Source organism: Pipistrellus hanaki (assembly GCF_964339955.1).
Source record: "Pipistrellus hanaki genome assembly, chromosome: 7".
NCBI classification, from domain to species: Eukaryota; Metazoa; Chordata; class Mammalia; order Chiroptera; family Vespertilionidae; genus Pipistrellus; species Pipistrellus hanaki.
In genome coordinates this window covers 10,074,599-10,101,363 of record NC_140509.1, presented here as the reverse complement: position 1 = coordinate 10,101,363, position 26,765 = coordinate 10,074,599, and the positions used below count along the sequence as shown (strand labels likewise).

Sequence of the window (26,765 nt, the reverse complement as noted above, 5' to 3'; positions counted from 1 at the left end):
GTGGGCAACTCAGCAAGGCTGGGCTGTGTCCCATCCTGGTCTCCCCTCCTTCTCCCCCTCACCCTTCACGCCAGCGCTGGGTTTCTGAGCTCCTTGTGGTCCTCACTCCGCCCTCAGAGCACCACTGCTGGAGGGACTGACATTCCTGGAGGGCCTGACACTTTGGCTTTTATCTCCAGCTCCCCACACGGCTTTTTCCGCAGACACAGCAGGAACTTGATAAGAGCCTTGGATTGGATTAAATCAATGGCAGTATTTCCTGAATTCTTGACTCTGTTATAAGGCATAGCACAAAGATTATACAGCTTCTACAACTGGGTATTAAAAGCAAGGGAACGTGTTAGCTTTGAAGTAAAGTGAAGAACGGCTCTGCTTATTCTACATTTGGGTTCACAACATTATCCTGCACCCATGCCCATGCCCATGCCCATGCCCACTCGGCTTCCCACTCCTCTGCTTCATCCCCTGTAGATCCTGCCTCCTCCAAACAGCATTCCTGGCCACCCCAATCTACCCGAATCCCCCCAAAGAAACTCAGAGCGCTTGTGTTCTGTTTGTAAGACACTTGGCCATGTACTACTCCAGTGTACTTTAAGTTATTTCTTTTTAAAAAAATATTTTTATTGATTTCAGAGAGGAAGGAAGAGGGAGAGATAGAAACATTAATAATGAGAGAGAATCACTGATTGGCTGCCTCTTGCATGCCCCCTACTGGGGATCAATCAAGCCTGCAACCTGGGCATTTGCCCTTGGCCAGAATGGAACCTGGGACCCTTCAGTCCACAGGCTGACGATGTATCCATTAAGGCAAACCAGCTAGGGCTATGTTGTTTCTTTATTGATTTACATCCATTGAAGTAAAATGAATAGCCTCAGGGCCCTGTGAGTACAGCTCCTGGCCCAGTGCCATGCATGCAGCAGGTCCGCTTCCCAAATGAAGGACCTCTAATGGCAGTGCGTGGAGGTGGGGGTGGGAGGAGAGAGAAGAGAAAGTTGAGTCCCCAGAAATAAATTTTATGGCAAACCCAATGAACTTCACCTCTTCTCTTCTCCCAAGTCCACTGGAGGTCAAAGGCCTCTAAACCTTGGGCAGACACCCTCAAGAGGTGTCTCAAGTGACACTCAGTCGGAGGCAAAGGCATGCTCCTGTACAAACTGGCACGGTTCAAGCAGAGCTTGGCATTCCCAGACAAACCCAGGACGCCTGCATTTCTGTTTGTCCCTTCTCGCCCTTCTTCCCTGCAAACAAAAGGCCTGCTGCAGGTAAAGGCAGAGGGCTGGCTTCTTTGTCCCTCTGTGCTCCGAGGAAGTGTGTTTCCTCAGAGGAGGGAAGACCTGATCGCCAGGACAGCAGACTCAGGAGCTGGACTTCTTCTGGAGCCAGCTGTCCCTCCCATCGTCAAACATCAGGCAGCGCTGCTATTGCTTCCTGAATGACAGCCACTCTGACCCGAGTGACCTTCCTGTGCTCGGGGCCAGTGTCGCAGAGTTCCCCAGGAGCCAGTGTCCAGCACAGAGCCCGTACTCAGCAGATACACCCGGGCTCTGCCATGGTCCACCTCTCAGACCTCTGGTCATGGCGGCAGGGGCTCACTCGCTGAGCTACCTGGGATGTCCTCCGAGCTGGGAGCTCTCTCCCAGGTGCACCTCCTTTTCCACTGGGTAAGATGACCTCCAGCCCAGGCCCAGGCTGACCCTTTCTTCTGGGCTCCACCTGCACCTGCCCACTCCTCCTCTTGGCTCAGGCCAAACCCATCTGCAAGCTACCTGCTCAGAGCCTATGCTGGGTTCCCAGCTTCCCTCCCTCAAGTCAGCTCTTCATTTCCCCCCTCGGCAGTGCCTCTCCAGAAGCTCAGTAATCCCGAGAGCTGCGGGCCCTGCTCTCAGAGCTCCTAGGTCGGCAGATCTCCAGCAAGGACCCAGGACTCTGCGATGTAACCAGTGTGGTGGGCCCACACATAAACCTTCCTCTTTTTGCTCGAGTTATGCACCAGCTCAAAAACAGACAAACAGAGCACACAGAGGGAGGTCACCTTACTGGCCATCTTCCTGAATAGCTGGGGGGGGGGGGGGTATATCTCCAGACAAATGGACTTCCTAATGCCCCATCAGGAGAGAGCTTGGCTCCTAGGCCCAGGCATCGGCATAGGAGGGTGCCCGTGGGCCTCCTGTCCTCTCTCACCAGCACCCGTGCCCACCTATTCCTCAATCTGCCCCTTCTTTCCAGACTTGTGATCACATCCCCCCGGTTCCCATACCAGCTGTGCAGGTGCCTCACAGGGCATTCTGGAAAATATCAATGCCTAGATCCAAATCAGAGCTCATTAAGCAAGAATCTCTAGGTGGGCAGGAGAAGCCAACAGGATTGCTCAGGTCTGCACTGGTTTTAAGAAGTCCCACATCCCAGGGACCACTTGGTCCCAGGAAAGCTGGAACAGTTCCCCTCCTGGGCTCTGGCATGTGTCCATCTCTCCCGGTGATTCTAATGTTCAGCCAATGTTTGGAAGATATGTGACTACATCCGGGCCCAGAAATGCCTCCGCCCACCAACCGACTCCTCATGCATCCCTAACACCGGAGCCCCTGCCTTTGGTTCCCGTAAGCTCAGGTGACCTCAGCAGGTGGGCCAGCAGCATCAGCATCACCTGGGGACGCGTTAAAAAAAAAAGGTAGGGCCGATTCTAAATCATTTTCTCTTCTCTCTGCTACAATAGATCCTTTTCCGATCCACATTCACTTAATTGCGAGAAGTGGGGTTAAGGAGCTAACGGTCAGAGAGGAGGTGGTGGAGAAGGAGGCTGGAGGCTGGGAGGCCAGGCTGGGGGAGGTGCTCAGAGGGGGGCTTTGTTTTGACTCAGATGCAGCAAACTGAGCACCAGCTCGCCGGCTCATTTCTGCCGTCTCAGGAAATTCAGCACTAACTCTGTTGAGTATATACGTTTGGGCTTGGGTGGGTTGGACGGGTCCTACATAAAATCTTCCTGTGTTTGTTTGAGTTCAATAGCAGTTCAGAAACAGACACGTGGGGCACCCTGACAGAGGTCACCTTAGTGGTCACGTTCCTGAAAAATCTGTGGGAGCGTGCGGCTTTGTATCTCCGGCCAAAAGGACTTCCCAGTGCCCACTCAGGACAGCGGCCAGCTCCCAGGCCCTGGCATCGGCACAGAAGGGTGCCCATGGGTGTCCCCACAGAAGCAGGCTCCTGACCTCAGCACCCGGAGTGGCCAGATGCACCCGCCCTGCCGGGGGCAGATCCCAGAGAGCGGAGGGAGGCCCGGCTCATCACTTCCCCCAGAGTCACTGTGAGAGCCGCCTGGCCTCTTCCCGGGAGGAAGTGATGGGGAGGGAGAGGCCAGAGTGAGCAGCCGGGGTTCTCCACCCGATGCACTCTGCAGCCACTCAGGCCCGATCTCACCCTCAGATGCTGGCCTGGCCTGGGAGGGAGCCGGCGCTGGTAGTTTGCAAAGTCCCCAGGTGACACTAAGGTGCCATCAAGATCAAGTAATGGCTCTGGGGAGCTCCTCTCCCTGAGACACGGGGCTGTTCCCCTCTGAGGCTGAGGCTGTTCCTAGTTTGTAACCAGAAACTGGTGCCCAGGAACCCTGAGCACCTCGCCCTGTGCCCAGAGCCCGCACACAGAACTGTCCCACTGAGTCAGGCACCTTGCTTCCAGTCTCAGGCTGATTTGGAGGCTTTCAGCCAGGTTGGAGCCGGCAGTTCTAGAATCTCCTAAAGCTGTGGTCGGCAAACTCATTAGTCAACACAGCCAAATATCAACAGTACAACAATCGAAATTTCTTTTTTGAGCCAGATTTTTAAAACTTAAACTTCTAACGCCACTTCTTCAACATAGACTCACCCAGGCCATGGTATTTTGTGGAAGAGCCACACTCAAGGGGCCAAAGAGCCACATGTGGCTCGTGAGCCCCAGTTTGCCAACCACGGGCCTAGAGGGTTTGTTAAAATGCAACTCTCCGGGCCCCACCCGAGTTTCTGACTCAGAGAGAGGGCTGTGTAGCTGTGGGGGGAGCCCAGGCGTTGGGGCGAGGCAGATCTGGGCTCTCGCCACGGCTTTGCCACCACCTGGCAGGGGGGCCTGGCCTGGTTCACTCACCCTCTCTGAGGCTCAGTTTCTCCATTTGTCAAGTAGAGGTCACAGGAGTCATGAGCGCATGTGTTTCTTGTGAGTTGAATGAGGATGTGCAAAGCTCCCAGTGTGGGGCATGGCGCACAGTAGGGATGGGGACAAACTGTAGATACCGACTGCTATTTGTCGGCGTTATTTAGGGAAGGCTTCTCTGAAAAGACAGGGAGGAGGTTTTGGAATGAGGCAAGCACACGGGAGAATGAGCCAAGTGCCGAAGGCTGCAGGGAGGGAGCCAGGCCGGAGCAGAAGCCAGTGCACAGAAGTGGGGACGCCGGGTTGTGTGCAGAGGTGGGGTCTGCTGCAGATCTGGCGGGAGAGAGGCTGGGAGTCAGTCACCCAAAATAGAATGGCCTCCTCCCCACACTCCCAATGTGCTCCCCCTCTTTCCCGTCTCCCTGGGCCACTCTCCACATGCCTCTGTCCAGACTCATTTGTTAGAACCGCCCCCCCCCACCCCCCCGCTCCACACCCCCACCCCTGCTCTAGGGACTCAAGGAATCTTAGCAATGTGTCCAACTCTCAGTGCTGGAGGGAAAGCAGCAAAGGAAAAGGGAAAGGCCTCTCTCTGGGCCTGTGGTTCACACGACTTCCTAGCCTTTCTCTCCCACAAGTGATGCCACTCGGAACCAGCATCTGGCTACAAATATCCTCACCGAGAGGGGCACCCACAGCCTGCCCCACCACCCAACCACAAAGCCTCTTTGCCAATGCCTGCCCCTCCCCCTCCCACAACTGCACTCCATGCTTATCTCTCAGGTCTTCCCTGATGAACTTGACTTCAAGAGTTCCTTCCTCCATACGTGCAGCCATCCATTCATCAATTCATTGCACAAATGTTCCCTGAGCATCTAGTCTGTGACTGGGCCCCCTGCGGGGCAGCCGGGATTCCAATATGAGGACACTGTCCCTGCCTCCTGCAGGCTGAGGGAGAGAGCAGCAGATCCGAAACTCGCATAGTCGTGAGGGGGAACCAGGGCTCCTTCTCATGCTCAAGTGTTCTTCTCTTTCCCAACATGGGAAGAGACCTCCCAGGCACTGGTGAGATGAGGCCAAGGCTTCCTCCTCTCTGTTTTGCACGCACAAACACTTCTAAGAAAACACACCCTGATCAGGCATGGGTCACACAGTTCAATGTTGCTTTCTGTCCCGCAGACTTTGGACATCTGCCTGAGCTTCAGTGCATATGGTTTTCTGTCAATGCCTGATGCCTATGTACTCCTGAGCACCTAGGAATCAGCCTCGTGGAAGAGCCAAGCACATAAACAGGCATAACACAATATGGGAAGCACACAGGTAAGACGTGATGTGAGTAGAAAGAGGCATCGAATACAGCCTGGCTGTGGACAAGGAGGCCACCATGGAAGGCTTCCTGGAGGAGGTGATTCCAGAGTTCAGTCTTACCATAGAGAAGCCATAAGCTTGAAATCAAGCCTGTGCATTGGCTTGATTCCGGCCATTTCAGGTCACCTAAATCACTTCTCACTGCCTGCCCCTTCCCTTCCTTCCCTTCCCTTCCCTTCCCTTCCCTTCCCTTCCCTGCCCCTCCATCTCACAATGCCCAGGTCATTGGGACTTTTGGAAAAATTAGTCCATGTGCACATGGTATAACTGTGTGTAGATCTCCCCCCCCCCGACCCCCATTTTATTTAGAGTTAATATTATAATACCATTAACATGATGCTAATTATGTAATGTAAACTAAAAATATAAATATAAATTATTTATATTTATATATAAATATAAATATAAATTATTCCTCCTGGCTATGTTTAAGTGCTGAACAGATCTCCGTCCCCCACCTTCCTGACTTAGCCTTTCAACTCCAGAGCAACTGAGGGCCAGAGCTGAGTTTTTCTAATGTTGCACCTGGTCCTCCGCAGCTGGAGAGCAGCTCCTGGCAGACAAAAGGGGCAGGGCTTCGGCCAGGGGAGAGCTGCGAGGCAGGGTGTGCCAGGCTCTGCAGACAGGCGCCAGCTGCGGGCCCAAGGCCTCCTCGGGGAAGCAGGGCGGCAAGCTGTCACGCCACACTCCTTGTGGAGCGCAGCCACCGCACAGCTGGGGAAAAGCATCGCTCAGGTCAGGCTGTGAGAGCAGGCGTGTGCAGGTATGCCTGTGCATACGAACGGGAGAGCACTGGCAGGCAAACAGCCCTTGCTAACCCGGAACGAGATCCCCTGTGGTATGCAGGGTCTGCCTGACACTGACCCCTGGGTGAGCCACTGAGGCCAACCCCCTTTCTCTGGGGATTTTCCACTGTATTCAAGGGGCCACATTTCATGTCACTGAGTGTTCGCTAAAGAACCTGCACCTAAGACTCCTTTCTGAGAAGCAGCAGAAGCCCAGGAACAGGGGGGTCAAGAATGCAGACTTTATAGCTTTAAAACTGGGCTCTACCACCCACTGTCTGTGAGGCCTCGGGACTGCGGCTTCACTACCTCTCACCGTCCTCATCATGAAAGGAAACAGGTCGGCACACCCCTCACACCTCGGTCTGAGAGGGGACGCAGGAGGACTCTGTATTGGATGTCCATACCGAGTATTCTACAGGGAAAGCATGTAAACTGTTTCCAATTTATTTTGCCCCCAGAAAATCCGGCTGTTTGTTTTGTTGTCCATCCCTTCTCTAAGACCTTCTAAGAGCAGAGGTAAGCCATAACCTAGTTTCCCGCGCAAAGGAGCCCCCAGTTCAGAGCCACCTATGGAGCAGGGAGCAGCTGTGTTTCCTCCTGACAGGAAGAGGGCACAGAAAATCTTTCCAGGGCCACGAGAAAAAGAAGTCAATGGTGGGGACGTAACTCCCTTCCCTCCTAGAGGTTAAAGGGCGGGGGTCGGGGGGAGAGGAGGGACATTGCTAACAGCCCAGCTACAGATTCCTGGGCCAGGGATACATCTGGGAAATGCCTCGACCTTGGAGAAGCATTGCTTTCAGCTGGCTCAGTATCGGGCTGTGACAGGCAGTAGAGCAAGGGTTGAGGGAGTTACCTGGGTGCCACCCTCAGGCCACCCATCGAGAGCCTCACACCCAGGCCACAGCTGGACACCCAGGCCCTCCAGAGGCTGGTGGGCGTTCCAGGAGAGCCAGAGGCCTGAGGGAGCCACAGGATTCAGCAGCCGGGCCAGGTCTCCCCTCAGAAGAGCCAGGGATAAGACCACACCTGGCCCCTAAGTGGATTTCAGCGCAGGGACCCCACGGCCCCAGGGCCTCTGGGCAGCCTGGGTAATACTGGAGGTTCCCTGGCACCGGCCCACATGGGTAGGAGGCCAGAGCAGGTGATGCCCTCACAGAAAACCTGCCTTGTGACTTGACTTGACGTGACCCAGAGCTACCATCTCATACCCGAAGAGACTAACATACCTTTATTTATCAAGCTGAGATTAATTGCAAGTTATCAATCACAGGGAATAATTACTTCCTTCTGCATAAGTGAGTTGTAAAAATACACATTTTTCACCATCCATTTCAGTAAGTCTTCCACAAATAGTAGCTGCTGTCATCATCATCATCACCATCATCATCACTAAGTAGATTCTTCTCAAGTTGCCACAGAGGGAGGGAAAGAACAAGAAACAACCCTACTTGTTCCAGACCTGGGTCCTAGGAGGGAAGTCTGGTGGGGACAGGGGTATATGGCCTTTGGGACTCACCTGAGTTTTACTCTCACCTGTTCCTCTACTCTGCAAACCTAGTCAGCGCCCCACCTTTCACCTGGGTGCATCGGCACAAGTTAGATGCCACATACTTTACTTTTTCTGTCACCTTCCTCTTCCACTACAACATTTGCTCCATGAGACAGTTTTATCATCACTCACAGCTCTATCCACAGTGCTCAGAATCACAGCCTCACACACAGTAGGCCCTTGTAATAAAAAATAAGTGTATGAAACATTTCTCACCAACTGTATACATTTATGCAGATGCTGTAACTCCGTGTGCTTCAGTTTACTCATCTGGAAAATGGGGCTGGTGTCTACATTCGCCTCACTGATGTGAGGATTGAAGAGAGAGCATCTGTGAATATGCCCGCGCCACCCTGGGTACGTGGTCAGTGGGTGCCGGCTGATCTGGGAGCACTAGGCTCGGCCTGACTCAGGCGGGGCCTGCAGTGGTTAATCCCTGGCGCTCGTCCCCCAAGCAAGGCCAGGCTGGGCTGCAGGGCCCTGGCAGCTGTCCAGTGGAGGACAAATGTCAAAGGTGGCTGCCTGCAGAGCTGCCCTGGTCTCATACAGGGCCTTGTCCTGGGCAGCTGGCGTCTCCCCCACCCTTTCCTGCTGAGACGCTGCCTGGGCCTGGAGCATTTGGGAGTGAGGGCAGGAGCTGAGCGGTGGGAACCTCCACCCGCCTGGGTCCCACGCCACATCCTGGCCTTGGGGGAGGTGAGCCCAGAGCCTGGACTTGCTTCCCAGCCATTCCCAGGCGGCCTGCTGTCCTAGGGGCCCAGCTGGGCGGACTGAGCCGCAGGGCCGCAGGGGCAGGTCTGTCCCTTAGCTCGGGGTCGTCCCCACCCACAAGGAGGAAGACACAGGCCTGGGCACAGGGGTCTGGGTTCTGAGCCCAGCCTTGCCCGCCCTGAAGCCCACTCACCCTGCCGGCCTAGGCAAGGGAGTGCGCTCAAAGCAAATGAGCCTCTTGCGACCATGTCTCTCAGAGGACCCACTGGAGAACTGACTCCAACCAGGGCCACCTCCCATTCCTAATTTCTCATAACACTTCTGCTTTCCAGCAGCTGCCCCAGGAGGCCGTCCCTCTCCCACGACTGGCCCAGAGAGAGAGGAAAACAGATGCACTGTGAATGGAAAAGGCAAATGAATGAAACCCAGCTTTTACCCCATGATTCATTCATTCTGCAGTCATATATGGACTCCCACCTGTGCCAGGCACGTCACTGTCAGTATGTGACCGTGAGTAACACACAGACCTGAGCATCAGAAACCCTCTCAGGTCGGGGAAGGTGAGCTGGTCAGAAAGGCAGCAGGCTGGGCAGAGCTGCACAGAGCATGAGGGGTGTAGGGGTGTAGGGTCTCTAACCCCACATGGGAAGGAAGGAGAGCCGGGAATCAGGGGAGGGTGACTCCTGCCTTGGGGAGAATACAGGAGAGAGCGACCACGGGGCCAGATCGACAGCTTTGGGGCACACTGGCCTCTGCGGACACCTCTCAGAGCTCAGGGACTCTCTGCAGGAGGCGAGCCGTCTGAGGGCAGGAGCGTGGGCACCTGCAGCCACGGCTGGAACAGTAGCGGGCACACACGCGGAGGTGTTCAGCAGAGGTGCCTGAATGCACTGTGAGTAAATGACCTCCCTGAAGCGAGGTCACTACTGGCCCCGGGGACCCTTGCTGTCCTCTTATCCCAGGAAAACTTTATTGCCCAACCTTCTCTTGGTCAGCACAAAAGCTTCCCACGCTATAACTCTCTAGCTGGGGCCTAACAGGTGTCTCAGCCTCCAACATGGGTATTCTTTGCGGGCATAAACAGTGGGGTTCCCTCTGTCCCCGGAAGTGCTACCAGCATCCCCCACAGCTACACTCATTCCATAAGCCCGGGCACAGCCCTGGCACAGCCTTGGCACAGCTGAGAGGATCCCACCATGGACAAGGCCAGAAGGAGTGGGCAGGGCACCAGGGCTGGTGCCTTGGTCAGTAAGAACTGAATGCTGTCTTCACAGCCGGTCCTCAGCACACTGTGGCCCATCCGAATGGCTCCCCAGTCCCACTGGGGACACATACAAGGAGGGGATGCCCTTTGAGTGCTCTGTGCAGACACACTGTAGAGCTGGCCCCTGGGTAAGTGACCCGGCCACCTTGTTTCCTTCTCAGTGGAAGACTCAGGAGCACAGGTTCCCTGGTGCATGTATGCATGTATGCATTCACTGTGTGTGTGTGTGTGTGTGTGTGTGTGTGTGTGTGTGTGTGTGTGTGGCTAAAATGCAAAGTGTCTGGGAGTTCAACCGAGAGTTCTATCACTCGCTATGACATGCCCTGACCTCCAGGGGGTGGCGTGGAACAAAGAAGGCCCTGGCTGGCAGCCTGCAGTCAGCAGCCAGGGAAGGGAGGCCCCAGCTGGCAGGCAGAAGAAAGGCCCTAGCTGGCAGCCAGAAGGCCCCGATTGGCCCTGATGGCAGAACAGGCCTAGGGATCTTACCTGTGCAGGAATTTCATGCACTGGGCCTCTAGTATTTAATAAGGACCTACTGTGTGCAAGACCCTGTATCTGGAACCAGGAATGCACAAGGGAGCCCTCCGATTCCTTGTGTATGGAAGTTCCCAGGCCAGTGAGAGCAGGCAGAGCCCTGGCTTCGCAAGCTGTACTAAGTGTGCGGCAGGTGCAGGTGTGGGGGGCAGGGAGGAGGGAGAGCCTTGCCTTCCCAACATTGGAGAGTGGGAAGAGGGGCTGGAGAAATTGTACAGCACTGGGGATGTTTGAGCTGAGCTTAGGCAGAGGGGAGATGCTCTGACTGAGGTGGGCACACAGGGGTGGGGGGAATGGGAGGGAGGCTTGGCCATTGCTGGAGGTCCGACCTCACAACCAACCCAGGTCTCAGTCAACAAGGGGACCACCCTCCTTGGGTTCTGAAACTGGGTTTGGGGTTTCCCAACTTTCCCTTTGGTCCATTTAGAGAACCCACTCTCAGACCAAGGAGGTTTAAAGGAAAGCACACCTCACACAGACAGATGAGGTTCCACCCCCACATCCACAGGCACAGGGAGCCTCCATGGACCCCCATTGGAGGGCCAAGGTGTGAGGGCCTCTGTTTTCTGGGGTAAGCAAGCCCCATCCCACAGCCCAGAGGCAAAACCTGACTGCGGAACACTCTCCTGTTCGCTCCTGGGTGGCTGCACTCCCTGTTGGGGTGTCGCCCCTGCCTGTGTGTGAACGAACGCAGTCCTTTCTCTGCCTGCCCTGCAGGAGGCTGAGAGCAGACGTGACTGTCCTTATCAAGGCCATTCGTAGCGGGTAAATAGGCCTGAGAAGCAAGGCCTGGCCCTAGAGCCAAGCACAGTCCCCACAGGCCATGCCTCCAACCCGTCCTGGAACCCTCAGCAAAGAGAATTGCTGGGAAAACCCTGCTCCGTTGCTTGGTATCCCTGAAACAGTTTCTGCTGAAGACAGTGTATATAGTGAGAACAACTACTATAAAAATGTAACACAAAAATAAAGCCCTCCAAATATCATAGCCAAGATTTATTTGTGAACTAGAGGCCCTGTACACGATGAGGTCCAGCCAGCCCGCCCTGATTAGAGCCAATTTGGACTGGGTCAGCTGGGGGCAGGGATGCAGGAGGTTGGTGGTGAGGCATGCCCTGCCCCTGGGCCAGCCAGGAGGTAGAGGGGGAAGGGGACCTATGGATGGGGGTGGGGGTTGATTGGGGCCGCAGTGCATGGTCAAAGCAACAGGTCATTTTGCTCGCTTGGCTTTTATATATATAGATATTTCCCTAAGGGGGTTAATTGGGGCCACAGTGCATGGTCAAAGCAACAGGTCATTCTGCTCGCTTGGCTTTTATATAAACAGATAATTCCCTAAGTACTGAGACATGCCAGGGCCCAAGACACAGAGCCTTTCTCTTCAGATGATGTTCCCTAATATTCCAGAAGCGAATCACAGCCTGTTCGGGTCTTTACCGTACACTTTCTCTTTGAAGCCTGGAGAATATGTAGAAACTCCATTTAAAGAGAAAAGTGCTCCCAATGGTCCATCTACAAGGCTCTGAGCTGCCTAGTGGAAGGCCCTTACTGCATATGTGATCATCATCACTTGCCTACCCTCAGCGTGCCTTTCCATAGCCCACACCTGACTTTATGTATATTTTCCTTAATGTTTGTTTGCAAATGGTCCCAAGACAAAGTGAGAAGAATGAGCAGCAGAAGCAGGAAACAAGGGATTTGGGGATTTTAGGAAGATCAGGTAGTATTTTGGATGTGTTTTCTAGGAAAGAAGAGCTAATGGTCACACCAGCTATACAACCTGGGGGTTCTGTTGGAAATGAGAGAGAGAGAGAGAGAGAGAGAGAGAGAGAGAGAGAGAGAGAGAGAGAGAGAGAGACTCCTTCTCTCCTGCGGTACAGCTAGCACCTAGCACCCAGGGATGCTCATCTTCCAAGAGCTGCTTTCCCAGAATGGGGAATGGCCCCGCTGCTTGCAGAATGCGGCTCTGTCCGGTTAGTGATGGTGAGGAGGCAGCGATGTATAGAAGGCAGGAAGCTCCGAGAGTCCGAGGGGGATAAGGGGAGGGCTCTCAAAAGTCAAAAAAATATCTGCTACCAAGTGTTTGGACTTGTCACACCAGATCTGGAGCACTGGCCCCGGAACCACTTCCTCCGCGGGCCTCTCCTCCCACCGCTGAGCAGATGCTAAGCACAGCATTGCTATTTCTCCCATATCCTTTAAGGCAGCTCGATCCAGAGCCAGCAGGCAGAAGGTGGACAAGGCAGACGTCTGATGGGGAAGGAAACTAGGTTCACGGAGCAGGGCCTGATATATCTCTTCCTTATCCAATATTCACCCCATGCCTTTGGGACGCACATAAAATGTGAACCTCATCCCCACTTCCTACTGGAAACAGGAGGCTCTCAAAGGCCAAATCGTCAGCCCTGAACTAGTTACAGTGGCAGCGCAGGACTGGGTCTCCCTCCTACCGCATTCTGCCTGAGAGGCACCAGGGCCACCGCAGGCCGTATTCAGGCTGTGAATATCCCTGTTGGAAGCTGCCCATTGTCCTCACTAGCAGAGAGGTGTGGACAAGGAACCCTGAAGGCTGGTCAACCTTGAAGCTCTGAAAGGTCAGAGCCAACCACTCACTGTCCAGTTGAGACAATGGTAGCTAAAGCAACCTCTGACTTTTAATCTTATGTAAATCCTTGCTGATTGGCTATTACTGGCTATGGGTGGATCCCAAACCTTAATAAATGGGGTAGCAAGGCCGGAGCGGGGTGGAGTCCTCCCCCTTGAGTTGGGCTTCCGCCTGGCCCCCAATCTCGCCAAATTAATGTTTTCTAGGCTCTTCAATTTGTGTGCGGCCTCCTCCAGAACCCGCACCCTGAACCTGAATCCTGATCCACGAGGGTCATTGGGGGGGAGGGGGGGGAGACACTCGCAGATCCCACCACCAAGGGGATGCATGAAGCCACCCAGCCCGCAGGGCACGCACACCTGGAAGGAAATGCACCTGCTGGACACAGAGCACAGTCACCTGTGTGCACTGCGCACCTGCCACTCCGAGGCCCAATTCCCTTCCCACCTGTCTGCAGAGACCTGTCAGGCCTGGTGCTGGCAGAGTCCAGCATCTCCTCCTGAGCTCCACAGAGAGCAGGTGGGCAGGGACGCAGTGACTGGGCCACTTCTACAGTATCTGGTAACTACTGTTCCCTATAAATCCTCACCCAGGCCGGGCACAGTGAGCAGCATCCCTGCCCAGGCTCCCCCTTGGCAGGCAGCTCCTCAGGCTCCACCTGAAGCCTCCCCCAAGCCATCTGTCCCCACTGTCCTCATGGCCAGGAGTTAGAATAACCTGCCTCTGAGAAGCTGCCGGGCCAATCCAGTGTCCTGGGTCCTCCCCTCCTGTCCTCACCCAGCTGGCCTTGCTCCACATCCCAACTGTTCAGAAAGTGCCCTGGAAGGGAAGGAGGAGCAGACTCGTGCTCACCGCCCCCCGCCCAGCCCCCACCCCCAGAGCTGGCGCCTGCAACCCGCATGTTCTCTAGTGAGCAGACACCCGGGCCTCTCTGGCCCACAGTCCCCTCTTTCAGCTCATCCTGCACAGAAGCTGGGAGGCCACTCCCATGTGCTGACACAAACCTCCATCCTAAATCTGCAGGCCTGTCTCTGTCAGGGATGTGGGGCTTGTTTGCTTAATTAACTGGAAACGCTAACACAGGAGCCCAGGAGCCACAAGGGCCTGGCCCTCCGCAGCTGCGAGGAAGAATTCCTGCTTTGAAATCGGGATCGCTCAGCTCCCCTCTAGCCCTTCACGGGATGTCAAAACAAACAGGGCACCACGTCCGGGCAGGCTCAGGTTACAGGCCAGCAATGGATTTAGCTGCAGGATGCGTCAAGGGCAGGCACCTGATGGGACCTTGGTTTCCCAAAATGGCACAGCCAGACCTTGTGAGGCCCTGATGCAGTGGGGACAGTCACAGTGATTGTGCCAATGCCATTTCCTGAGAGTCCACTGCCTGGCAGGCTGGCGCTGGGCAGGGGGCAGGCAGCAGCTAGCCAAGTCCGGTGGATTCCTGCCCTGGAGGAGATGGAGTTAGAAACAATGACTAGACTGTAGCATGTGGAAGGTCACTGGGGGGCATGTACTAAGCATCAGGCTCATGGAGGAGAGGAGGGACCCACAGCTGGCGAGGGCTGAGGACTGAAGGGAAACATCTAACCTGAACAAGGAGCCCAAGGCACATGAGCAGACAGGATGCATGAGGAGGGAGGGCATTTCAGAAGAAGGGGCAGCACAGGCAAAGGCCAGGAGGCGTGGAAGGGAAGAGAGGTTTGAAGAAGGGCAGGCGGTGCATGTGGCAGGAGAGCAGAGCTTGCAGAGGCGAGAGAGGGACCTGGTACAGAAGATGCCTCTGGAGATGGAGGAGAGAGTGGGCCCATCACATTAAGGAGTCCAGCAGGCTGTGGGGACAGAGGCTTTCCCAACAGAGGCTAATGCATCCCGGTCAGAGGCTGCCAAATCTGGCCCCAGCCAGCTTGTGTAGCTCTTGTTTCATTGGTGCCCAGCCATGCCCACTCATTTACATATTCTCCAGGGTCCCTGGTGCTTGAGTTGTGACTGTAATACAGACTGTGTGTCCCCAAAACTGAAATACCAACTCAGGGCCTTTCCAGAAAACATCTGCTGACTCCTAACATAGAAGATGGACAAGACAACAAGAGAGCCCACTGCATGGGAGAACATATGTGCCAACGTTAAATCCAATAAGAGTTTAATCTCCAACATTTATAGGGAACTCATAACTTCACAAAAGGAAGATAAACAATCCAATGAAAAATGGGCAAAGGACCTAAATAGACCCCTTGTTATAGAGGATATATAGGAGGCCAAGAGACATATGAAAACATGCCCAAAGTCACTAATCATCCGAGAGATGCAAATCAAAACAGCAATGAGGTACCATCTCACACCTGTCAGAATGGCTGTCATCAATAAACGACAAGTGCTGGCGAGGATGTGGAGAAAAAGGAACCCTCGTGCACTGCTAATAGCAATGTAGCCTGGTGCAGCCGCTATGGAAGACAGTATGGAGTTTCCTCAAAAAGTTAAAAATGGAACTCCCATTACCCAGTGATCCCACTTCTAGGACTATATCCCAAGAAATCAGAAACACCCCTATGTTCATAGCAGCACAATTTACAATAGCAAAAATTTGGAAACAGCCTAAGTGCCCATCAGCAGATGAGTGGATTAAAAAACTGTGGCACATCAACATAATGGAATACTGTGCTGCTGTGAAAAAGAAGGAACTCTTACCATTTGCAACAGCATAAATGGACCTGGAGAGCATTATGCTAAGCGAAATAAGCCAGCTGGGGAAAGATAAATATCATATGATCTCACTCATATGTGGAATATAATGAACAACATAAACTGATGAACTAAAAAAGACCCAGAGGACCATTGAACAGACTGTCCAACCTCAGGAGGAAGGCAGACGGGGAAAGGGGTGAGAGATCAACCAAAGAACTTCTATGCATGCATATGGGCATAACCCATGGACACAGTCAGTGAGGACATGTGCTGGGGTTGGGCGGTGAGGGTGGGAACCTGAGCGGGAAGAGATCAACGGGGACGAGGGGAGGATTCATATTTAATATTTTACACAATAAATAATTTTTTAAATAAAGAAGATGGACAAGAGTGGGAAGGGGTCTGGGGAAAGAAAGACCAGGACGCCCGCTCCGGAAGAGAGCCGGTGACCAGAAGTGAAGATCTACCAGAGCATGACACAAAGCAGGTGCACACAGGGTCCTTACGGCCGGACCTGAACCTGCATGGCAGGAGAGGAGCAGGAGCTGGAAGAGGAAGAGGAGGAGGTCTGGGCCCTGGGTCTCCTGCCTCCAGTCACCTGCACTGGGAGGGCATCTGACCTACATGCGGTGCTGTCATCTAGGCCCCTCCAAGGGCCCGGCCCCAGGCAGAGGCCAGAGGGAGAGGTCAGAGTCCTGGAATGACCCGAGGGACAACACCCCTCTTTGAGAGGATGTCACAGGGTGCTCTGGGGAGACCATCCCACCCCCTTCCAGCCTCAGCACAAGTTGTCCCAGCTGTAAAGGTCCAGAGAGGAGCAGACATCTGCTGGGGGCCAAAATGCTGTGTCGGATATGGGCTCCTGGCTCCTAACTTGGGGGCTTGCACATTCCTGTCTGAGCCTCTGGTCTGGGTCCATCCTGATCCTGGAGAACCAGAGGCTGGAAGGTCCGAGCCCGCCAGCTGCTTCACCCCAGCTGAGTCCAGGTCGCTGCCTGAGGAGAGGGGCGGGCTGGACCAGCTTTCCAGGGGGAGGGGGCCAGCCTGTACCCCTCTCTCTGCAGCAGAATCAATGTGGGCCTTCCAAGCAGACAATGTGGAACCCAGTTTAAGAAACTAAGCATTAAAAGCGCAACACTATCCTTTTAGGAAACCACTTGGTGCCAACTTGCACCGAAACATAAACTCAGGGACTAAAATCCGTGCCAGTGGTAGGTTATGGTGGCCATTCAGATGCTTCAGATGCATTCAATGTTTAGATTATTATTAAAATGAAAACAAAAGGAAACAGTTCTTAAGTAAAAGAACATTCTTAAGCAGAGTTCTTAACACTCTCCCCCAGGCGTCTCTGGGCCCATTTGAAAAACCGCAAGGGGCTGAGGAGTTAGGTGGCCCGGTCAGGCATTCCTTAGTCCTATGCCCAGCCATGCCATCGGAGCCACCAGAAGGGCTGGCACAGGGTAGGCCATTAGCTCCACTTTGTCAAATGAATAAATGGTTGACTGAAAGAAGAAGTCCGAGCCTGATTCTACAATTTCCCAGCTCTGTGTCCTCAGGCCAGACCCTGAACCTCTCTGAGCCTCAGTTTCCTAATCTCCAAAATCTCCAACATTATTCACGATTCAAAGAATTACTGTGAGAATTACATGAGATAGTACCCATTAAGGCCTTGGCACAGGGACTGGCACATTCCAGGTGCAGAATAAATGGTAGCTATTATTGTTACTTTCCAAAGAGGACTTTGATCCCATATCAAAAACACCTTTCCAGATCTTTCACCCTCACGATTCCATCACGCAGACCCCAGCACAGAACCCAGCACAAGGAGCACAGGGAAGAGTCGCTGGAGCAGAACTCAGCAGAGAGCTTCACGGCCCCCGGTGGATGCAGGGGCCGAGGTTGCTCCTGTCTGCCTCCTGCCTCCGCAGTGGGAGGCTACCCCTCATGCCAGACCCCAGCCCTCCAAACTGCACCTGGGCTTCCCAGCCAGGTAGTGAGGGTGAGGGTGCAGAAGGTGAGGGTGCCAGCTCAGCCGTGTTCTGCCTCTGCACCGACCTCTCCCCGACTCCTCACGCTGAGCTGGGCCCACGTGGGTCTCCCCCAAGGCCTCGTTCCCAGGCCCAGGAACAACAGGCGCCCCATTCTTCCCAGCCCTTGGCAGACCGGCCTCCTCCCACTGTGGCACTGCCCACTGCTGCTCCCAGGCAGCGGCCCTAGGCCAAGGGGCCGGCACAGACCTCTCTGGGGCCTGGGGAACAAGCCAGGCCTGTCCCCTCACCCCGGGAGGAAGAGGAACTGGCTCGAGTCCCTGTGCTGAGACAGCATCGCAGGGGCACTCGCTTCACCCTCAGGCTGTCAATGTCACTGGTCGTCAGGCGTCTGTGCAGACAGCCCTCACTGGCCACACAGTGTTTCCTCCACAGAGAGGGTCTGCTACCCACCTCGCCCTGAGCTTCACCCCGCGGGCCAGAGGTCAACCCTCAGCTCCCTGCCTCAAGGGTGACACCCCAAAATCTCACCACCCACTGGGAATCCTAGACCCACCTCCACATCCTCCTTCCCACACTTGCCCATTGGATTCCAAATGAAATGTTGCCATTTGCGACAGCGGACCTAGAGGGTGTTATGCTAAGTGAAGTAGGTCTGATGGAGAAATACTTGTATGTAAAATCTAAACAAAACACACATACAAATCAAACAAAAAAGAAACAGGCTCATAGAACAAGCCGATGGTTGCCAGAGGGTAGGGGGATTGGAAGCTGGCTAAAAAAGGCGAGGGGGGATAGGAGTTACTAACTGCCAGTTATAAAATAATTAAGTCATGGGGATGTAATGTGCAGCAAGGGGGAAATACTCCACGATTCCGTAATAACCGTGGACGGTGACAGATGGTTACCAGGCTTATTGTGTGATCACATCATGAGGTATGTAAATGTTGAATCATTATGCTGTGCACCTGAAACTCATATGACATTCTATGTCTACTACACCTCGGTAAAAAAAATTCCATCGGACAGGAATCACCGGACTCACCCCAGAGCCTGCAATCCACAACCCAAGGAGGAGGGTGCGATGTTGTGTTTCTTTCTTTTACCACATTCATGCAGCTATTCCCTAACTTTCTGTTTAGGGATCCCGAGCTCAGGCCTTAAGAACCATCCTCCGCTGGCCCCGGAGGGTGGGAGCTGGGGCCTCAGTGGGGAGGCTGCGGACAGGGAGTCCTTCCCGGGGCATGGATTCCTGGGGGATGTGCACTTGATTCTCAGGAGTCCTCTCCTCAGAAGCTCCAGTACACAGCTCCAGCCCAGGAGGGATCCATCTGCAGCCCAGAGGGGCACCCTGCAGGGGAGGCAGGGCCCCCAGTGGAGGTGCAAAGTATGGGGCTGTGTATCTTAAAGGGACAGCTTGTCCAGTGCCCAAGGAGCAACTACTAGACAGGAAGGAGGGAGAAAAGATGAGCCAGCCTTCTCCAGGGAAAAGCTCTGAACAAGCCCCAGGGCTGGGACTCAGGCAGAGGGCAGTGCAATAACCAATAACAAACCTACTGTGTGCTTTGCACAGGGAACTTATTTGGTCCCCACATTTTAGGATGTAGGCCCTGTTGTTGCTATTACTCCCATTTTATAGATATAGAAACTGAGGCCTGGAGAGAGTAAGTGGGTAAGGTCTCACAGGTAATGAGTAGCAACATTAGGATTTGAACATAGGTGGTTCTCCTGGGGCTCAACCAACAGGGGAACCTCGCTATATCAATCTATAATTACGGACGGAGCACCAACCAGGGTCAGATTTATGCCCCTGAAAAGGTGTCACGCGAGACACTGTCTGCCCTCAGAATGCTTGCTGCAAGAAATCACCCAAATGCTAACACCAAACGTGTCTTTTGCTTTTTCCCCATTTTTGTTGTTTTCTGTATTTCCCACGCTTTCTAAAATAAATAGTTGTTCCTTTTTTAAAAAGAAGAAAAGAGGATTCTACCTCCTACCTCCCATGTGAATATGACTAGACGAGAGCAGGAAGATGAATGAATTCTACTTGAAAGTTCCAAGAGGAAGGAGAATAGCAAAATCCCCAGCCAGCCAGCTCCACTCTGATTAAATCTGTGAGTGCAATGTTGCCTATTGTGAATCAATAGGCAGGTTTTCAATAAAAGTGAAGCAATAGCTTTCCTCTCAGCTAAACGGGCATAAAAGTTTCTAAAACCTAGTAATTACAAAAACCTCAGTGAAGGCCCAGTCCTCATGTGTTATTCAGACTCTTCATAATCTGATCACCACTCCCCTTTGTAGCTTCCCTTCCCTTTGTCCCATTCACCCCCCATCCCCCTCCCCCCTGGCAGCCAGGCCAGACCTGCCAGGTTTCCCCAAACTTACCCAGCAGCTGATATCCTTCAAGGCCCAGCTTGTCACTGCTCCCGTGGTCCCTGCCACCCCCACAAGCAAAAGGGAGACTCCCCTCTCTGAGCTCCCGCAAGCTCTGCCCACCCAGAGCAGGCCATTAGTGCTGGCAGCACCTGTGTGCTAACGAACTCGGTGTCTTTGTCCACTTTCCATCCCTAGCACCTACCACCAAACATCTGTGGAGTAGGCAGCACATGATAATAATTATTATTGTTTTAATAATAAAACATGTCATTTTCCATGTGCTCCCTCCTACAATATCTTATTTGAGACGACAGGTTGGGTAGGTATTAGAGTATCAAATGTGCATATGGAGGAAGCTCAAGGTCCTTGAAACTCTGTTCTTGGACAGGAGGTTTGCCCAGGTGGCCAGGAAGGGCAGGCTTAGCTCCCTGACCTCAGTGTCAGCTGGCCAGACTGTTTCCATCTGCTCCCGGCCCTCTGCCTGCCTCCCAGCCCTCTGCCTGCCTCCCAGAGCTCCATCCCAACACATCCTTTCCCTCAGACCCCCACCGTCCAGGCAGGGGGACACCAGAGGAGACTGGGCACAGAAATGACGCTTCCCAGCCGGTGTGTAGCATGCATTCTCTGAGGGCTAGTGAGCGCAGTGTGGCCAGGGCATAAATGAGGCCACAGCTGCAGTGGGAGCCCAAAATGATCCTGTCAGCTTCATGGAGGAAACCTCTTTCATGCCCCCCAGCATACCAACCGGACAGCCTGGCCACAAACCGGGACAGGGCGTGGACCCAAAGAGCACAGGATGTTTGAGCCAGAAGGAGTCTTTGAGATGCCATTGCTCAACCCCCTCCAGACAGCCAGGAAAATCAGGCCCTGCCTAGGAGGGACTTGTCAGAGGTATAGAGTGAGATGGTGCAAAGGGAGGGCTGACTCCTGGCCCTTTCTGATCCAAGCAGAGGACGGTGTTCAGCAACAGTGTGAGATCTAGTCTCCCTGGAGGCCTAGCCATGTCACAACCCATTCCCTCCACAGCCCTCCTTTGAGCAAAGGGGGTGTGTGGGTCTAAGACTAAAGCTCTTCCCGCATTGACTTAGCGGCATGCACTGGCATGGGCATTCCAAAGACTGGTGTGTCCATCCTCAGCCACTATCATTGACAGTTGTGATAGTTACTGGTGTTTGGTCAAATATTGTTGGTTTCCAACCCCCCACTCTAGGCACATAGTAGATTCCTGACCATCATGTCTGTGTGGGGCCACAAGACCAATTCTGGCCCAGGAGGTGAGAGGAGAAGCTAAGTATTGTGATTCTTAATTTAAGTGTCAACTTGGCTAGGCCATGGCACTAGATGTGTAGATGTCACTACAGCGGAGCGTTGTTTACATGAGATCAACACTGAAGTCAGGGGACTCTGAGTGAAGCAGATTATCCTCCATAACGTGGGTGGGTCTTGTCTAATCACTTGAAGGCTTTAAAGAGAAGACTGAGGTTGTCCATGGAAGAGAGAATTCTGCCTGCAGACTGCATTTGGACCCAAGCTACAAAGTCAACTCTCCCCAGGGTCTATAGCCTGCTGGGCTGCCCTCTAGATTTTTAACCAGCTCCCACAATCAAGTGAGCCAGTTCCTAGAAAAAAAAATTTATATATATATATATATATATATATATATATATATATATATATATATATATATATATGGAGAGAGAGAGAGAGAGAGAGAGAGAGAGAGGCTGACTCCTTATTGGTTGTATATTTCTGGAGAACCCCGACTAATACAAGTGTAATTAGAGATCTAGAGCATTAATTGGCAGGACCAGACCACCTTTCCCTTTGCTGCACTAGTCATCAATATTTAAGGAGATGCCTGTTCTGCCAGCCTGGCTTCTGAATGACTATCATGAGCAGAGACTCTCTATTAACTGACTACCAATAGGAACACCAATTGTTTGAAGTCCCACAACTTGGGGGATGTGTGTTACCGCAGCATCATTTAACTTATACGCACTGAAGCACTGGCTGTTTGTCTTAGGTTTGAGATGTTAGAGTGTGAACAGAGAACTCCAAAAATGTAAGGGAAGCTTGAAAGGGTTTTGATCTTGGCTGACCACTGAGTTCCAGACGTGCAGCTCTTCCTCCAGCTGCCCAGCTGCCCCCATGGCTATTTCAGGATCCTGGGATGTCTTAATCCACGGAATCCAAACATAGCTGTGTGAATGCATCAAAGGTACGATCTCGGTGGTGAAAGAAACTTCCCTAGAAAATGCTCAGAGTTCTGCTGAGGAATCTGACCCGGGGCTTGGAATGGGAAACTCTCCAAAGAACAAAAGTTTCCACTACGGCTACAAAAATGTTAAATGTGATAAAGACATTTTTTTTTCCTCAGTAAGAAAAATGAGACCCTGAGTATTTATTTATAAGCCAAAACCCAAAGGCCATTCCCTGATCCCCATGAGGTTTCCTGCTGCCTGGGGAGAGGGGGACTGGAAAGAGAGCAGGGTGTCCTTGGCTCAAACACAGATGGGTTAAGTGCAGGGTCTTTGAGGAAATTAAATTACAAAGTATTGGTGATTCTCCTTAGGAATCAGCAGTGACCCAGAGGCTGCTAGGACGCTGTGTCTTGCTTCTCAACGGGTAAATCCAGACCCCTGACCTTAAGTACAGCCCAATAAACTCTGCGAGACTAAGCTGAAACCAGTGGCTCTCGACTTTGGGTGGTTCCTGGGTCCTTTGGCGACATTTCTGGCTGTCACAACTAGGGAACGTTACTGGCATCTAATGGGTAGAGACCTGGGATGCTGGGACAGCACTCTCCTCCCCGACAAAGCATTATCCAGGCTAGTACCAAGGTTGAGAAACCCTCATCAAAAATACATCCCTAGTTGGAAGGGTGTGAACATTAGAACAAAGAGCAGAAAGGACATTTATGGAATATGCTCCGATGGGAAAAAAGACACAGGCATGCATATCCATATAAATGCTCACATGCACATTCAGATCAACCAAGACCGACTCTTCCACTGACGCATGCTGAGAGGGAGCAGAGGTTTCATGGGCAGGAAATACTAGTAACTGCGCTGCTACTCCTCTCTGATGACGGAGGAAGCCAGCAGGAGCATCTGAGGAGAAGGCCCATTATTTAGAGCAGGGTGGGAAAGGTCCAGCCCTCCGGCCCTATTAGGCCCGATAAATCATTTGGCCTGGCCCTGCCAAGGCATTAGGGGTGAATTAATTAAAAGTTTGACCAAATAAAATAGCAGAGCTAATTTTTAAGTTGATAATTTTGTATGCCTGTGATTGATGTTAAAATTGTCCAAATGGCCCTTGGCAGAAAGAAAAAAAAAAAAGTTCCTCCACCCCGATTTAGAGGTTGTCTTTGGATTTGCTAAGTGAGTCAAGGAGCAAAGTGTAGGGTAGGGCTGGAGAATAAACACAGCGGGACTACTGGGCATCTAAAGAGGGGAATTCCTTGAGTTGCTGGTAAGCACGCAGAAGCTCAGGAAGAAGGCCAGACAACCTGATGTCTGGCCAAGCAATCCATCTTTTTTAGGACAAGGTTGTCCAGTGTTCAACTGCAAATTGTTTGCATTATTGTGATGTAAACACTGCTGGTCTCCTCAAACCTCACTAAAGTTTACCATAGCCACAAAGCCCTAGTGTGAATGCTGTGTGTGTGTGTGTGTGTGTGTAAAAAGGGTATGGGCATTAAATTCTACAACTGAGTCAACACAGTGCAAAACAAAACAAAACAAAACAAAAAGTCCACTTGCATGAAACCAGTAATAATACCGGTAGTTAACATTTATTGCAGGCCTACTATGTGCCAGGCACTGATGTAGTACTTGCCATGCAATCTTACCAAATGCTCACAGCTGCCCTCTGCTATGGGGGGTTGGGGTGGGGGCACCATTGTTATTCCCCAGTAGGGCTAAGAGGTCTGAGCTGGAGGGAATTTAAGCCACTCACTCAGGGATCACAATGAGTCAGGTTTAGGCAGAATTCAAATCCGATTCAAATTCAAATCCTAGCTCCAGAGTTCATGTCTTAATGTCTGGGCCACCCTGCTTGTGACCAGTGGTGATTCATAATCTTAACTAATTAGATGGAAACAGGAACTGGGAGCTGGAGATGATGAGGAATGATAAGCCCTCGCCCCTGACTTGGGAATCCCTCGCCCAGGGGTTCTCAGACTTCAGTGTGACCAGGATCACCTGGTGGGCTTGATAAAACACAACAGCTGGGCTGCATTCCCAGCCTTTGATTTAGTGGGCCTGGGTCGGGGCCCAAGGATTTGCCTTCCTAACAAGTTCCAGGTGATCCTGACTCTGCAGGCCCAGAGCCAGTCTTTGGGAACCTCTGCTCCTATGGAAGGATATGGACTTCCTGTGCTTGGGGTGGGGTGGGGGTGAGGGGACTGGACTCAGCTAATGCATTCTGAATTTCAAAGGCAGGGTGACATTTGGTCACAATAGCAACTACCGAGTAGCTTGGAATTGGAGGAGGCTAATATGGAAGACAGTGGAGGAGAGAAGGGCCCAGTGTCCAGTGGAATTCAACCTGGAAGGCTTCCGGAAGGAAGAGCCAGTGGTGAGGAGAAGCATTGGCCCTGGGATTACTGATTGGGTGCACACTCCAGAATGGGAAGTTGTGCATGACGGTGGTTAGAGGAAGATAAATGAGTTCAAACTGCAGCTCTCCTGCTGTGTGGTATGGACCTGACTCAAGGTCCTTAACTGTCCTAAGTCCTACTTTCTGAATCCATAAAATGGAGCAACTAACAACCAAAAGCTCAGTGAGTGTTGTAAAAGGCAACACCTCAATGGCATTAGGGCTATATCTGTGGCCAGGGAGCCTGAGTCTCGGTCAAAGGCAGGGACTCTGCTGCTGCTCACAGCCCACATGGGAGCTGGGAAGTTGAACTTGAGATCTTTGCAACCCTCCATCTTTGAAAAGATCTCCTATCTCCCTAACCAGTTTGGATCAATGGATAGAGCATCGGCCTTCGGACTCAAGGGTCCCAGGTTTGATTCCGGTCAAGGGCATGTACCTTGGTTGCAGGCACATCCCCAGTAGCGGGTGTGCAGGAGGCAGCTGATTGATATTTCTCTCTCACCCATGTTTCTAACTCTCTCTTCCTCTCTGTAAAAAATCAGTAAAATATATTTTTAAAAATTAAAAAAAGATCTTCCATTCCATTGGGTGCCCTTTAGTGTTTTAGGGCCCTTCCCCCAGATCTGAGCTTTCTCTCTATCGGACCAGGCTCAGCGACCACTTTCCACATCCAGCTCAGAACTTTTCTCCTTTACACAACTGGTAACAATAAGGGAGGCAGAGGAGGAAGCAGGATACATACCTGTCCCACCTGTGCGCCCGCAGCATGAGCTCACCGTGCTTTAAAATGTATGCAGGCAGAGAGAACTGAAAGGTGACTTGTCAAATGTCAGCTGAACTGGGAAGGCAAGTTTCCCATGTGTGCGTGGTGGCCAGGTGGGAAGGTGGGGAGCAGGGGTACAGGGACAGAAAGAGCTGCGTCCCTTTGGGTGCCCCAGGGATGGACTCATAGGCTAATTTTATGTTTGGCTTTCTGCTTCTATGTATTCTCTATCATAAGCCTGCACTTCTTTTATAATCATGGAGGGAGAGGTTTTTCAACTCCATATCCTTCCAAGCTGTTCCTTGATCATGACCCACTCCACACCTCTGGCTCTTGTCTGCCTCTAGCCCACGAGTTTGCCTGTGTCGCCATGGTAGCTGGCTTCTCAGTGTCCTCCAGTAGCTGTCCTATGAGTTGACCTGTGACCTTCTGGGAGGTGGAGCTGCCCCAACATTTTCTCCAACAGAAGAACAGGTGGACTCCTTGCCTGCCATTTTCTATTCCGGGGCCCACCCTTACCCCCAAAACTCACTAGAGGGTTCTTCAATAAGGGGGTGGTTCATGCCAAGAAGACAAAGAAAGTGATCTGCAGCTGAGCAAAACTACACACACACACCCCACGCAGGCACCCCGTCTGCCTCTTCTTCCCTTCTGTATCCAGAGGAAAATGTCATGTTGGTGCCCTAGGATGAACTGGAAAGGCAAATTCCCAGGGTGCTTTGTGAGGGGAGAGTAGCCAGGGAGGGGGTGTCAGGAGCAGCCAATCGGCTTCCATCTGGCTCTGCAATCCACACTTATTTTCCTGGACGGGTCTGGGCTCCCATTTCCCAGCGTGAGGAATCACACTTTCCCAAGAATGCTTGACTTTTCAGTAAGGATTCTTGTCTCTTTGGGATTCCTGGAAACAAGACAAACTAATGAGCTGGCTCTGCCCTGGGCCTGGAAACCCGTTAGAACTCACAGGAGGTAGGGAGGCGGGAGGTGGGGGACGGGGTGTGAGTGTGTTCTTAGCAGAAAGCAGGGTGCAAGGCTGAAGTGCAGGATCCTAGGGGTCAAGCTATAGATGTACCAGAAGCTACCCATGTCCCCCAAATCAGATGTCCCCTCCCACTCTGTGGCTGGACACAGGCAGGGCGGGCAGGTGGGGCTGAGTTATAACACGGAAGCAGGTGGTTAGTTGTTGAGCTCATCGAAGGGAGATGGTTGCCATAGATCAAGGTGCGGCACAGAGGGCAGGGGGCTTAGAGTCAGGCACATGTTACCTGCAATGGCCTTTAACTAGCTATGTGACTTCAGGTCAGGTGCCTAAACTCTCAAAACTTCAGTTTTCTTATCTGTGAAATGGGATAACACCCACTTTGCAGGTCTATGGTGAGAGTGAGATGTGTTGGAGTGCACAAGTGCTTATCCCAGTGCCTGGC

General features: G+C 52.6%; 1 protein-coding gene across 2 annotated transcripts in view; it reads right to left on the bottom strand.

Annotated features, from left to right (window-relative positions):
* The window catches only part of DAAM2 (dishevelled associated activator of morphogenesis 2), a 106,187-nt gene that overhangs the window by 57,637 nt on the left and 21,785 nt on the right, over nt 1-26,765 (bottom strand). Inside the window, exon 2 of one of the 2 annotated variants that reach the window (XM_084890083.1) lies at nt 63-314. The exons of the other annotated variant lie outside the window; for it this stretch is intronic. The gene's annotated coding sequence lies outside the window, so the exon portion shown is untranslated. The remainder of the gene's footprint in view (nt 1-62; nt 315-26,765) is intronic. 2 annotated transcript variants of the gene reach the window in all.